The 12,832-nt window shown below is 41.7% G+C and overlaps 1 protein-coding gene across 19 annotated transcripts in view; it reads left to right on the top strand.

Annotated features, from left to right (window-relative positions):
* ELMO1 (engulfment and cell motility 1) overlaps positions 1 to 12,832 on the top strand; it is a 592,158-nt gene that overhangs the window by 454,755 nt on the left and 124,571 nt on the right. The window contains exon 1 of one of the 19 annotated variants that reach the window (XM_063708474.1): positions 5,639 to 5,870. The exons of the other annotated variants lie outside the window; for them this stretch is intronic. The gene's annotated coding sequence lies outside the window, so the exon portion shown is untranslated. Of the gene's footprint in view, positions 1 to 5,638; positions 5,871 to 12,832 lie in introns of those variants that run through there. 19 annotated transcript variants of the gene reach the window in all.

Genomic DNA, 12,832 nt, shown 5'->3' with positions numbered 1-12,832 from the left:
TTACTCTCCTAAGCTTCCACAGATGTCCAGGCTTATCACAGAGAGCTCAGCATCCTGGGACCAAAAGATAAAGTGACAGTGTGGCAGGGTTTGCACATTCTGCTCAGGATCATCTCTCCATGAAAGTGAGGAAAAGAGATGCAGGTGCCTACGTATGGGAATGTTTCTATGGAATATTATTGATATCTCCCTTTGAGGATAAAAAGAGTTGTAAAAGGTCTTCTGACTATGTTCAGTTCAGGTTTTGCATATGTTTTGGTCTTAAAAATGCACCATGTAAAATGATTAGAGATAATTATATACTGGTCAGCCCAAATACTAGAGAAATATCTCTCCAAAGTCTCTTGAATGAAATAAAGTAGTTTCACTGAGCCAGTAGTGGCTACACCTCTGACCCACTGGGGAAGAGTCCCCACTTCCGATCTCACATCCTTGGGAGATATGGTCTGATTCAGTCTGCACTGGGCCTGTTGCTGTTATGGAAGTGATATCAGTGTGTTTTATGTGTGTGGGCTCATGCATGTGCACGTGTGTGTATGAGGGCATTCCATAAGAGGGCTGAGATGTAGGTGGAGAAGAGCCTACTGCATATACACCCTAACTGTTTGGAATTTTCATGAGGCTAAGTACCCTGATGACCTCCCTCATAAGAATGAATTCATCAAACAAAACTCGTTGCAGCATAGCCATGTCGTAAACTGTAGAGACCATTACCATCACCTTCATTGCCAGCAAAGAACATGAATCCTAATGAAATGGATACTCAGTGGAAGCATCCAGTTTGGGACCAGGAGCTGGAAAATGAAAGGAATGGGTATAAGTGCCACCTCTCTTAGTGCCCGGTAAATGGAATCCCTTCATCTGCCTTTTAAAGGCTCAATATAAATGGTGCTCATTTCAGTTAAGACCTATAGGTGAACTAAGGAGAATTTGGACAGCCAGTTTAGAAATTATTCTATAATAGTCACCATATTTTTTATTCAAAAATACATGCATACCACCTAACATTCTTTTTTGATTTGTGGATTTATTTAAAAAGTATTACAAATGTATAAGAATTACATCAGATTTAGTAATAATACATTTAATAAATCATGCTTATGGAAAGGAATAAAATTTCATGAGATTGAATCTGCCCCAAGACAATATGGGATAAATGGTACTGACAGTGCCTGCTCCAAACAGAACAAAGAGTACAGGTTGTAACGTGTGAGCGAAATAGAAAGGGATTTCTTATGACCTTTATTCAGATGCCCAGCAGTGATTCCCACCCCACCCCCTGAATTTTCTGAGTATTTGATACTGTGATTCCCTTCTCCTTTTGTGGACAGCACATAGTAAATCTGAATGTGTTCAGAAGCTGGATGATAGGCTACCTATCATCCATGTGGAGCCTGTGGAGTACAAGTCCATTAGGTGTATGCAGAACAACTTCATGCCAGTTCTTGGGAACTTGACAAGCAGTCATCCAAATATGATGCTAACAAAATCTAGGTTTCCCTCCTTTTGAGGCTCCCCAGCAGCTCTGTAAGCTTGTATGTACTTTTTTCATCACAGTCTAGAAGGCGAAAAAATCGCCAGAAAGTCCAGGTTAACTAAATAGAGCACCCAGTCTGGGATCTCCATAACAAAACCACTGGACAAGATCCCATGGAAAAATTCTTTGGAAGTTTCCTCGAAGATGCTATAGCTATTTTTTTGTGAAGCGGACCCTCTAAAAATATCGATGAAGTCACTTATTTTCTAGAACTAAAACCATGACTAGCTAGGTGGACAAAAGAGCTTATTTGCTAGCTTTCAAATAGATGAAGGGGAGAAGGATTGAAGGCTAAAATAAAATTATCTGTTTACCTTGCAATTTTGTCTTAAAAATGAGTTTTTCAGGATAAAAATTACCTTAAAAAACTTATGACGTTTCACATAGTGTCAACAATAATAATACATAGTCTTCCTACCTTATTGCTGATGGTTCTAATAACATCTGTATTACCTAGTGAATGTGTTCTTTACGAACTTGCATGCTCTCTCTTCATAAACCTCCTTACTAGGATAACTACCAAGCACCAGACTGTGCTGTCTACCCACCCTCCACTTTAACTTTGGATTATATGATACAACCAGGATTTGCAGTCATTCGAAAGAAAGATGATCTTACTCTCATATAGATGGTCTTTTGTAATGGCTTGAAATAGTGAGACCCTCTGTCCCATTCTCCAAAAACTGCCTTTTTCCATTTTATATGTGGAAGATTAATTTTGGGGTAGTCTTCTCCTCCTTTACAAAAACATCTCTTAGCAGTGGTTCCTAAACTGTGGTGTGCGTAAGAATTCCTGGAGTGTTTGGGAAAATATTCGTGACTCTACCCCCTGAAATTCTGATTGGGGAGAGATGCACTTGGACCCCAGGAATCTGCATTTAATGAGAATTTCTAATGTAGGTGATCCTTGTGGATCACACTTAAAGAATCTAGAGCTTGAATCCCTTGATTCAAATCCTGGCTCTGCTACTTTTTTGTTGTTGTTGTTATTTCAGTCAAGTTGCTTAACCTCCTTACGCCTCAATTTCCTCATTTGTATAAATAGTGTAATAACATCTCACAGGGCTTTTGGGAGAATTAAATTGGTTAATCTAGACAAAGTGCTTAGAATGCACTGGATTATGAACTGCTAGGTTAATTCCTGAATTAATTATTAATTGCTGGATTAATTCCTGGATTATTAATTGCTCAATAAATGTTAGCTAGATCAACCCAACAAATCACAGATGTCTTGAAATAGATTGTTTCAATCAGGTTGGTATTCTGTTAATCTGTCATTCATATCAGCTGAGGAATATATATCTTGGGTTATGTTGGTGTGTTAGGATGGGCAAGGAGTCATTTAATTGGAGCACTGCAATGCGTTGTCATTGCTTGTAGGATAAGAACCAGACTCCTTAACTTGGTCTCTAAGCATCTGCTGGTCTGGTCTTACACCATCCTCCCAGTCATTCTCACTGTGATCCATTCACATTTGGCTTCTTTCAGATTTTCAAAGATGCCATGTTGCCTCCTAGCACACATGTGTTTTGTTTGGGTCACTCTTCCCCTCACTCTCAATTTATCAACTTTTACTCTTCCTTTAGATCGTGGCTTGATGTCACTTTCTCTGAAATGCTTTTCCTGATCTCACTAAGTGATTATTTGTGCTAAGAGAACACAGAGTTCATAGCTCTGTTTTTATACTCCATATCACAGTTATGCTTAATATTTTTGCCTCCTCTATTAGAGTCTGCAGGTTGTAAGGCAGAAACCTTGTCAGTTTGTTGTATCACTAGCACAAGTGCCTGGCATAGATACTTGCTAAATATTTGTTGAGAAAATTATTAAATTTTGATTGAGGAAGACTTGGATGGAATGATGGTTTTGGCATAAACTGAGGATTTGGACAGCCTTCAAGAGGATGGGAAGGCAAAGGGTGGGTGTCCCCATGGCAGAGGAGACTAGGCAGGACAGTTTAGAGGAGATGTTCCAGAAAGATGGTAGAGAAAACCTGAGCCATCCACCACCCTGAGGGTGAATGTTGTCTGGGCGGAGCTGAGAAAGATTGACAGTGTTGGCGTTGGGTGCTGTGGCTGGGTGAGACTTTCTTCCTACACTTAGTGGCATAAAGAGACGAAATGGAAAACCAGGATTCATATTCTTGAAGGTGCAAATCCAACATCAAGACCAATGGGCAGCCAGGCGTCGTGGCTCCCACCTGTAATCCCAGCACTTTGGGAGGCCAAGGTGGATGGATTACCTGAGGTCAGGAGTTCGAGACCAGCCTGTCCAACATGGTGAAACCCCATCTTTAATAAATATACAAAAATTAGCCAGGCATGAAGGCACATGCCTGTAATCTCAGCTACTCAGGAGGCTGAGGCAGGAGAATTGCTTGAACCTGGGAGGAAGAGGTTGCAGTGAGCCGAGATCACACCATTGCACTCCAGCAAGACTGTCAAAACAAAACAAAACAAAACAAAACAAAACACCAGTGGGCTATAGCTGAGCATTTGGAGTTGGATGGCTATGGGGTTTATACTGAGCTTCATTTAGGAAGAAAGGAGGCTGAGGGCTACTGTTGCTGTTTAGACAGTGGATGTGTTGTAGATGGATAGTTCAGCTTGGCTTCAAGAATCAGAAACACACAAAGAGCAGGTCCCAGCCTCCTCAGAAGCCTCATCTGGGTCATTATGGGCTGAGGGTCCCAGGCTTGCAGAGACCTTTACGGAAGAGAAGGTTCTCCTTGAGGTTGTTATGATGCCAAGGCAGATGACGATAGGGCAAAGAGTAATTCCTTTCTCTCTAACATAAGCCCAAATCGGTGCCTTCTGTGACACTTACCATTTTCCATCAATCTCTGTGGAACTGAGGGCTTCCGCAGACCCCTGAGTGAGATTGCCACCTTATGAGCCCCCTCAAGTCTGACCAGGATGTGCAGCCATTCACTGCTCAGTGGCGACCCCTGCTGCTAAGGAGAGAGATGGCAGCACATTCAGAGTTGGTGACATTAATTCTAGTCATGCAACCCGGGGAATTTGGAGCAAGCAGGGGAGGAGTCTGAGGGGATGAAAATGGGCTGAGAAAATCCAGGGAGATCCCTGGTGTTCAGGGCTCCTTGATGAGGTGCTAATGCAGAAAAGAGCTGGGCCTGAACACTCCGTACTTACAAAATCTTCCACAAGCCGCCAGTGTAATCGCTTCATTCCAAAGGTTTGCTAGGAACCACCGCAGTGCCCTCTGAGGAATACCATTGCAAACTTTAACTTTTATTTGCGGAGCTCTCAGGGCTGTTAGGCAACAAATATTTTTAAAGATACCCCTCTAATTCTCTAGGTTAAAAGTTGCAGTAATTTTAATTAGGGGTAAAGGCTGTTTATGTTTGTTTACATCCTGGGTAGGAATTAGAGTGTAGATCCTCCCAGTGGGACCCCTGCTGGGATGCTCTCCAATGCTTACATTCCTGGGTATGTGAGCACCCCTGGTGTGCATGCATTGTGTGTACATGGCAAGGTATCGGTATCGTGAGGTGGTTCTATGACATTTCTGGACAAAAACTGTATGTGAAGAGAAGGTAGGAGAAAGCAAACTCACAATCAAATAAAAGTAGAGAGAGGGGAAGAGATGAGATTGCAGTTGATTATGGGTCTGGCAGCAGATGTTCTACACGAATCCAACTCGCTGCAGCCAGTCTGTTTCTATGGCAACAGAATCAGTAATTATTGAGCCCAGGCACTCCCCCCTTCTCCCAACAAGGTGGAGGCTGATGAATATGAGCTATCTCCAGCCCATCACCAGCTTTTTCTTTTTCTTCTTGTCCTTATTTGTTTTTTAGTTCTTTATAAGAAAAAGTGGGGGATATATTGAGAAGTACCAAGAAGGGGAGCTATGTGTTTATTGACAAAAGAGCATAGGACACTAAAATAGAAACGAAGTTATTATTTTTCTCTTGTGATACTCTAAGAGAAAAGCTCTTCCTGGAAAAGCCGATGATCTCTGAAGATGCTAAATAAATGAGCAGGAGTTTCCCTGAAATGGAGGCGCCCTTTGATTGGCTGATCTTTCCTCGACTCCTGCCAATCGGAGCATCCCTGGGCTCCAGCTCCATAAACATAAGCAAAGCTACATGCTTATTCTTCTGGACTTGGAGTGTATACCATTCAAAGGTGTGCGGCGGGTCTCTGTTCACATGGCTCAACTGGAAACCTGTTTCATGAACAAGCTTACTCAGGAACCATCTGGTGGTATTCCAGCACATTGTTCCTCAGGGGGACGACTCTAAGTCGCTTTGTGGTGGCAGCAGCTTAGAATCAGTATTTGTGGTTGGGAAAGATGGACTTACGGGAGCTTGGTGAGTAAACCTCCGTCTCACACATCTGTCCACCGGTATTATCAGCCTGAGCTAAATGTAGCTTTGTCCTATTGTCTGCCGAGAAAACTGAATTGGAACAAGCACATGGAGGAGCGGGCATTCAAGGGTTCCCATGATGTAGGAGACTCTGAATTCAAAAGACTGCATGCTTTGCTTGGGTCTGATCCGATTTGTAGCTGACTGTACATTATACTTGGACATTGGTTGTCTTGTTAGGATTAGTGTAAGGAGCAGAGTTCTGCTTTATTTCCCTGGGTGTTGATGCATTTCAAGAGAAAATGCTTTTAAAGCTACATTAATAATAAGAGTCAACCCTGTGTATTGCTAGGAAGAGAGAAAAAGGTGCAGGCACGGAGCCCGGAGCCGCTTGATTGTGTTGCTGGTGTTTGCATTGTGAAGAGAGATATTATTACAATGGTCTGTCAAACACTTCTTCAGACCCCCAGCCACGGAACGAAGCATCTCTTCTCCGTGTGCCACTGTTCTCCGCTTGGAAAATGTGTAACTGAGCTAGGTCATGTCCTTTCCTTTTATGAAACCTGTCTCCAAATTGAAATATGTTTTTTAATTAATTGCAAAGATAAAGTGAAGTGCAATTGGAAAGATTTTAGCAGTCAAAAACCATGCTTCAAAATGACTCTATTTTGCATCCTTTCAAACCCCTGAAAAACCAGAGAGGGTTTGCAAAGTTATATTCAAGGATTGGCTCTCTGCCAGGAAAGGGATGCTCTGAGCTATTGCTCTGCTCCCTGGGGTTTAATTTTCTGACACTGGTGATGAAATTTTCAATTTCGTTGGGTAGAAACAGGAAGAACAAGAAAGCAGTATTATAAACAGGCAGTGGAGGGGCAGCGTGGGGAACGAGAAACTCTTTGCCTGTAGGGACCCTTCTAGCTGCAAACTTAAAAATGTATGTGGCAAGATGCAACCCAAGCACAGAGCAGGATTCCAGACGAGTTATAATAATTCTGAACGGGGAGAGGAAAGGTAATGCCATTGGCTTGGGTGTAGAGAGTGGGGGCTGAAGTTGGGGCTTCTATCTCTGCCTAAGATCTTTTCCGCTGATTGTCTCCTGATTTTGAGGATTCATCATGTTACTTTTTTTAAAATGTGATTTCCTGTCTTATGTGCCTGAAAGTGTCATAGCACACTTGATGTCTTCTATTTACAGTCCACTTGACTTCAAATAATGGAGAGAGGAAAAGAGAATGAAGCATCTGGTTTATGAAGAAATGCACATGAAATAGTCAAACAAGAGAAATCTTATTGGGTTGTCCTTTTTAAAAAATGTCCTTTTGAACAGGAGAATGTTGTGGGTCTTCACGTGGCTCTAGAATAGAATTTACTTTATCCTAAATGGGACCTGTGATGAATGGTTAAAGAAACAGAAGAGCTAGAAAGCTTTCGCCTATAGAAGACTCAAGGCAGGGTGAGGGCGACTGGGTGTCTGGGAGAGACCTTCTACTCTGTCTATTAAAGAAGTAGGGCTGACGTTGCAGGAGAGGGAGAATTTCCTAACTGCAGGTGACAATGCATCAGGGACACCTGGTCACTTGACAAGGTCAGTGACCTGTTTGTTAGCTGAATGCCTTTCTAGAGATGTAGGCTGCTCTCTGATCCCATGAGGCTCCAGATGGCTGGATACATTGAGAATTCTGCCTGACTGGAAGAGCTCGTGTGCATGTTAACTCTGCCTGCTGCACCACACTCCTCAGTACACCTCGATGCTCGATTTTGAGGAAGTCTGGTTTCTAGAGGATGTGCATTAAGTGACAGTCAGCTCGTTAGAGTCAGTGTCCATTTCGCCTTGGCCTCTTCTCTCCCCCAGTAGTGTCACTTTACATGAGAGAAGTGCTGGCACCTGTTGGTAAGAATGAGAGAAGAAACCAGCTTTTTATGGAAGCAGTAAAAAATGTTTACAAAAAAAAAATCTAAAACAGTAGTTCTTAAGCTATTATTAGATCATGGAACTCTTTAAGAATGTGAAAGCTATGAACCTCCTCTCTGCTCCCCCCGCCTAAAAATGCATTCATGCACAAACACATAACACATTGATAATCAGGCATTTTAGGGTAAAGCAAGATCCCTGTCCTGGGGGAATAGCCAAGAATGTATCATACCCTGAAGTTCATTGTCTCCTTCTTTTCAGATGGGTCCGCCAAATGCTGCAGCCCCATCTCAATCTGTCCTGAGCATTTACTGTGTGCCAGGCACTGCTCAATACATTTTATATGTAGATATAATAATTCATTGAATCTTCCAGCAGCCTTAATGGGACTAATTTTTTTTGCCTGTTTTAGATGAGGAAATTTAGTCGCCAAAACATTAAGGACCTTGCCGGTGTTTATCCAGCTAGGAACTGACAAGTGCTTGGTGTTTCATGCATGTCGATGTACTTGTTGGTGCATTCATATGTGGAAGGAGAGTGAGTATATAGGGGAAGATGGTTTCATCAGCCTGTCAGTCAAGTGGAGTCAGACCACAGGTAGTTGAATGAAACAATCATCACAATAATTAAAGTCAAATTGAAAAGGCATTTTGGGGTGGTTGGGTGAATTATTAATAACGCCATTTGGGAAGTTTGAGCTAAGTAAAAAGCCCATCACAAAATGCCCCATTGGTTGCCCCTTTATGTTACTGTGTGATGCACCTTCTCATTCCTGTAGCATTTATTTGCCTGGTATGATTTGGGTCAATTTACCTAGGAGACCAGTTCCTTCTGGGCCATCTGGGAGAGGTGACAGGTCACCAGTGTCCTATGGCTGCCCTTTGCTTGCATTTGCCAGGAATGATTTGCAGTGGCCAAAGCAATGGCGAGGGTGATGAACAACTAGGAACAACCAGGCAGCCAGTTTGGGGGTGCCCATGAACTGCAATGGCTGTAGGAATCACCGGGGCTACCACGCTTTCTCAAGACCTTGTGAGCAGGGTAGGCGGGCCCAGCTCAGAAATAGAAACTGTGTTCCTCAGAGTTTGAGGGAGAATTGATGGCTGCTAGGGCAATGTGGAGCTGGATGGGTGTGTGAATCCTCCACTCCTGGTTCAGCCACTGCATCTCCCCTTCTATCTGTTTTATAAATGGATTCACAATGAAGATGTAACAATAAAAAAGAGAAGGAAGGGGTTAGGCTGCTAGAAGGAAGAATAAAAGCTATTCATCTTATCTAGATGTCTTATGTGACATAAAAAAATGAGCAAGATTGCAATGCTAAGTGGAAAGGAATCTGTAGGGGTCATGGTAACAGGTTTTTAAACATGGGTTCTTGGCTATGCTTGCCTAGTATTATGCACTTTCTAGTATTATACGAGGTATGTAAATGTGTAGAAGACATTTTAACAAGACTACAAAAAATGTACTACAGGGACAATATAGCAGATCTCATTTTACATCGATGCTGTCCAATGGAAATATGATGCAAGTTAAGTATGTGATTTTAATTTTTCTAGTAGTTCACCTGAAAAAAGTAAAAAGAAACAGGCCAGTTAATTTTAATGATATGTATTATTTTACCTGCTATGTCTAAATTATTATTTCAACATGTATCTACAAAACTATTAACAAAATATTTACGTTGAATTTTTCATGTTAAGTCTTTGAAATATGACATGTGTTTTACATTTACAACACAACTCAATTTGGATACTGGATTTTCACAGGAAATCTGTATTTAGATCTCATAAAATTCATAGTTAAAAAAGTAGATTCATGTGCACAAGTTGTTCCAAACATACATCAAAGTTTTCCAATAACTGAATTGAGTATTGGTTTTTAAATTTAAATGAGCTAAAATTAAATAAAATTTACAATTCAGCTGCACAGTCACACTCACCACACTCACTCACCAAGGCTTCCCTAGCCACGTGTTTAGTGGCTACTCTACTGGATGGTGTGGCACTAGGATCTCAGAACATTCCTCGCACACTAGGCCAGTAACTTCTCTCACTCCATCATCATGCCATGGCACCTTTATCTCTTTTACCTCCACAAGGTACCTGGACCACCTGCTCTGGTAACAGAGAAACAGAATGTTAGTATTCACAAACATGTTAACTTTTACTTTCACCGTTGCTCATGGTGAACTCAAGATGGACAGCTAAATCTTAGTTTCTCCATTACACTGTTTGGCAAGGGGGAATTAAAATAGTATGCTGTTTCCTCTTGCAGAAAGTCGGCACTCATCCATCTGTGGCATTTCTTTCTTCATCCTTACTTATCTTGGCCCTGCTATTTACTGTGCTCTGTGGCCCCTCTCTCAACTCAGTATGGAACGTGGGTTTAATTTTAATTATAAACAAACCATAACTGAGAAGGTAACTCTGTTACAAGCAGATAATTCTTCATGAAGACAAGTATAAATTCAGGCTAAGGAGTGATTTAATTGCTATCATCTTATTCAATTCTACAAATTTTGTTTAGCGAGAAAATATTGACTAAATAGTTCTTTCAGTTAATTTGGTCTTCAAATCCGTGCCTTCAATACCAGATATTATCCTATATCTTCACTCCCCAAAATATTTATTTTAATGTAAAACTCACCATGAAAAAGTAATCAGTCTCTTCAATAACTAGATCAAAACCATCCTGCAAAGCCTTCCTAGAGGCATCTAGTCTTAGTCTCCTAATGATGTCCCCAGTTGATGATTTCACCCAAATCAAATGGGTGAAATGAGTGAGCTTTGGAAAAGTTTAAGAGGACTGAGCTTAGAGTGAGCTTTGGCCTCCATTTGCCAAAGCTCACTCTAAGCTCAGTCCTCTTAAACTTTCCCTTAGCTCTATTAAGAATTCTGCAAAACAGTAAGAAAAAAAATCCATGTGATTAAATACCATCTTTCCTATCAGGAATGCCTTCTGACCCAGTGGTCCCCATTTCCTGCATTTTGGACAGAATTCCCAAGAATGCCTTGTGAATGTTGGTTGGAGTAAATTGTGTGGGTCCTTTACAACTTCTTTCTTTTGATAATATTACTTAACATTTTGTAGTGAAGCAACACTGGTGGAACAAATAGATTAAACCATAGGCAGGGTTGGATCTCAGAGCAAGATGAATTGCTTTGCGTATCTGCTGATTTTCAGCCAAGCCAAGGCCTAATACTCTCAGTCATGAATGGAAATTAGTGATTTGGGATTTCAGTGAGTGCAGAGATGCTGGGAAATAGCTGAACATCACATACGTAAAATTATTACAATAAGTATCTTTGGATTACCACAGGATTTGGAAGTCTACTAATTTGCTAGCTCATTTCAAGCAATCTATGATATTCTAGAAATACAGGACTAGAAAATTATTCATATGATGATAAGCGGTAATCTAGAATCCAATGCTTTAAAGTGTGATTTCTAGCTTAGCATCTAAGTTTTGCAAGTTATTTAACCTTTGTGCTTCTCAGCAACTTTACATGGGTAAACTGAAGTTTAGACTTGGTGACTTCCTATGTCATATATGCGTCAAACTTCTGAACTATCTATCCGTCTGTCTTCTGGCGCCCATGTTCCATTGAAAATAACGGTCTTTCCAGGTGTATCCAGATCGAGCTTCAGAATACTTCTTAACACAGCACTAAGTCAACCACTAGTGAGATATCAGAATTGTCTTACAGCTGAAACTGATTTTTCATCGCTCTCTTCTGTCCTTGCCTCAGCTCAGTGCCTTGTGCAAGACTTGAAAAGAAGCATACAGGGAATTATCATCAGTATGCAGGGTTTTGGTGATAAGGCAGACAGCTCTTTACTCATCCTCTTGCTCAGCTGTTCCGTGGAGGTGTTGCCATCTGACAAGGAGGGCTGCAGCCTTGCGCTTTGGGAGCTAACTTCTCTTTTCCTTTGAGCTGTAAGTGATGAGAGACCTGTCAAGGAGAGCTGTTCACTGGCATCATTCCCAGACCTGGAAGTATAATGAAATAAAGTTTCTTTCCAACTTGGTTGGAATTCTTGCAGCTGAATATTTAAGATAGCATCTGGGGCAGTTCTGACATCCACTTGCCTGGTTGGAAAGAAACACCCATCAGCTAATGGAACTCAGGCCTTCACACTGGTAGCCCAAGTCAGGGCTGCTCTGGGCAACTCAGTTCTAACTAGAGTCATCTAGGCCACAGGTCCCAGCAGGTGAGATGGAGCCCCCTCCTTGCCTAATGAGCCAGCAATTTGAAGTCCGCATTTCAGAAACTTTGTCATATACAAAGAGGGATATCAAAGCAGGAGCTGGTTTGAAAACCACCAACATTGGCACTGTCCCAATGTTATTCTGTGGATTGTAAAATAAGGGCTTACGATTATGCTTCAAATCTAATATCTCCTAACAACTCATCCTTGTTTGTTGAGGAGGAATAATTGGAAACCTATTTCTAGGGTAGCAAAAGCTCCAGAATGTGAAGCTACAGTGATGTGTAGTTTCCTGGTTTTGGAAGCCAGTCAACATCAAATGATATTGTGCTTCTAGGGAGATGCCTGGCGGCATTCAAGAAGGCTGTGACCTGCCATAAATAATCGGTGGCTTTTACATTTGTAAGTCAAGATGTTCTTGGTCTCAGCAGATGGCCCATAAATCTTTCTGGATAGCTGAGCTTTAGCCATCCTACCCCAACTCTTTCTTCTTCCTGAAGGTATAATGAAAGCTTTGAGAAACATGTACATTTTTGGTTCTTTCACATGCAGGTTCCCAGCCACTTCTTGATGACTTTCTTCTCCACACCCCCTCCACTCCCACCGGCCATGCACTTCATACCCATGATGTATTCTGTCAACAGAGGAGAAGGGGTGATTTCTTTCTCTGTCACATCTGGACATCTATTTACTGTGAACTTATAGCATCCTAGATCTTGAAGTAACCTGAGTCCTAGGATGTCAAATAGATTTCATCTGGTGACAACTTAGGTCCCCTGGTGTGGCTTCCTGGGGCTCTACCTCTGGGCTCCATGAGCCAACAGGGAGTGAAGGGAGGGTA

Source organism: Gorilla gorilla, chromosome 6, assembly GCF_029281585.2.
Source record: "Gorilla gorilla gorilla isolate KB3781 chromosome 6, NHGRI_mGorGor1-v2.1_pri, whole genome shotgun sequence".
NCBI lineage: Eukaryota > Metazoa > Chordata > Mammalia > Primates > Hominidae > Gorilla > Gorilla gorilla.
The sequence above is the reverse complement of the archived record's forward strand: the minus strand, read 5'-3'. Positions and strand labels throughout refer to the sequence as shown.